The following is a 2624-nucleotide window of genomic DNA, read 5'->3' as shown; positions in this document are numbered from 1 at the left end:
GCACACATTCTTTCATCTTTAAAAACCTAATTCTCTCCTTCAGTGTTCTCACTTTTGATAAGGGTTTCCTCTAACCTGAGCAGCCAGGCCCATCCTCCCCTATTTCTCTGAGGGCTTATCACTGAAACAGCCTGCATGTCCCCTGGCACAGTGAGGCACAGGAGAGAGCACCAGGTTCCTGGATTCCAAATGCTTGACTTCAATACTCCCTTATCACTGGCAAGAGTAGCCAGTGCCCTGAGACCTGATTACGCCTCCCCAGGAGCTGGAGTGAGGATTCTGTAGGTACAAGAGGAACTGCCCACCACAGTTTGTGTCCTCCCTTTCTAGAACATTTCCTGAGACCCCAGAATTCCCTTCCAAAATATCCCTAAGCTCCTTTGCAAAGCCTTTGTGGGTCCCATCCATGGGTTCATCTCAGCTGAGGATAAGCTACACTGCCTAATACACATCTTATAGCTCTGAGGTTTAGTTCTCAAAAGTAGCTGCTTGCAAGACACAGCTTGGATATGGGGGCTGGGTTGTCCACTCGTGCACGCTCGGTCCCTCACTGATGGGATGGGAGATAGCTGGACAAGAGCAGAAGGCAGGATCCAGTAGCTCTTCTTGGGCCAACACATTCTGGCACAGAACTCCAGGGGTCCTGGAATTCTAATTCGAACTTGGCTTTCCAGGTTTTTTGGAGGGTATATTCGTCAAGATGGAGAAGGAAACATATTTTATCCAGCACATCAGACGGATGTCTAGCATCTATTTAGAGACATATAGGTCTCCAATGGTACTCTTGTCCCAGGGCCCATAAATGCCCAGGTTTGGTTGTATCATTTCTTAGCTCAGACAAATCACATAACCTCTCTGGGCCTGTTTTCTTACCCACCCCCCCCCGCCCCACCCCACCCCCCCCAATGAGCTTAATGATAACTGCCTCATCAGGGATGGTGAGAAAAATGAAGCAATTCATGCAAAGGACTTGGCTGGGTGCCAGGTCCTCAGCAAACAGTAGCTACCCTCCTTACTTTTCTCTTGTTGGCTCCCCAGCTAGCATCTCCCATGATTTTCTATATGACATCCAAACTGGTGTCTTTTGTAGGATTTCCACAGAGCTCCTCCCTCCTCCCTCTTTACCCAGTAACCATAAGCGCCCCATTCTCTCCACCCAGGCGAATCCCACCCCTCTTCAATTATGAAAACTGCAACCGGTAATTGCACGTGATTGCACGTTTAGGATGTTTGAGGCATTGTATTAAGACCTTGACTTGCATTATCTCAACTCGGTTCTGACACCAACTCAATGAAGTATTATTACTCCCCAAACACAAAGACACTGGATCTGGAGCGTTGAAGCCCTGGCAGCTGGCAAGTAGCAGAGCCAGCGGGGATGGGAACCGAGGGAGTCTCACTGCAGAGTCAGGTCTTCCGAATACCCAGTCATGATCCCACATGCCGCCCCCTCCCTCGTGCCAGCGCACAGGCGACCCCTCTCTCCTGCAAAGGCCCTCATACCCCATTAGTTCTCCGGATCTGTTTGTGCACTTTCAGCCCAATAGGGCGGGCACTTTGTCTCACGCCACGTTGCCCACATCGTGGATCCTCCCTCCGTCTCCCATTTCTCTTCCTCCCTTCCTCCCTCCCATTAAATATTGAGTTCCTACTCTGTGCCAGGCTTTGTGCTCGTTCACATGCAAAATATCACCAATGAAAAAATCAGGGGAGGATGGACTTTTATGTCATTTTTCTCGTTCTTCTTTATGGCTTTCTGTTTGGCTAATGGGTTCCCCTGGGTGCCCCCCACCCCCCTGGGAGCACGCAGGCCAGGCTCCTAGAACCCAGTTCCAATGCTGCTTTGCTAAGTAGCTTTGGTCGGAGGAAGGCCCTGTCCCCTTAACTCCCAGCCCCCACGCCTCCTTCTCCGGCCCTCAAATCCAGGCCGCCCTGCCCCCTCCGGAAGGGGGAGTTGGGGGCGAATGCCGAAATCTGAGTGGCTCTTTCAAGCCTCCGTTGCTGTAGCAACCGGCTGCACGGGCCGTGGCGGTCCATTACACCATCCTCCGGCGACGCAGCCAATGGGCTCCGAGCTCCATCCCCGGCGCCCCCACCCCGAAGCTGCCCGGCAGCCCACCAATGGGTAGGTCCCTTGGCACAGAGCCCTGCCCTCGGCCCAGGCACACCACCAATGAGCTTCGACCCCGCTCTCCCTCTAGCTTCAATGTAGCAACAAGAGTCGATTTTTCAAAAAAAAAAAAAAAAAAAAAAAAGGAATTCTCTAAATTAGAAGGAACTAGTAGTAACGCCTCTGTCAGTTGCAGCCTGAATGATCTTTAGCTTATTTAAGGCGAATAAAACTGTTCCAATTACGCAACAATATATGTCATTCTGTACTAAACAATTTTGGGCAATGAAAAATGCAGGCAATGGGGTTGATATCTGCTCTCTGTGGATTTCTTTTCATTATAGGTATTTTGATTTAACTTAAAATCATCAAGGAACCGGTCATCTTTCCTTGTTTGTATTTCAAATCCATACAAATTAAAGATGCTGAGTTTTTGATGCTGAGTTCATGAGATATTGACCTATGTAATTGGTAGTCAACTCTTAATTGGTTTAACTCCTGCCTGAATTCAAAT

Source organism: Canis lupus, chromosome 26, assembly GCF_048164855.1.
Source record: "Canis lupus baileyi chromosome 26, mCanLup2.hap1, whole genome shotgun sequence".
In the NCBI taxonomy this organism is placed as follows: domain Eukaryota; kingdom Metazoa; phylum Chordata; class Mammalia; order Carnivora; family Canidae; genus Canis; species Canis lupus.
The sequence above is the reverse complement of the archived record's forward strand: the minus strand, read 5'-3'. Positions refer to the sequence as shown.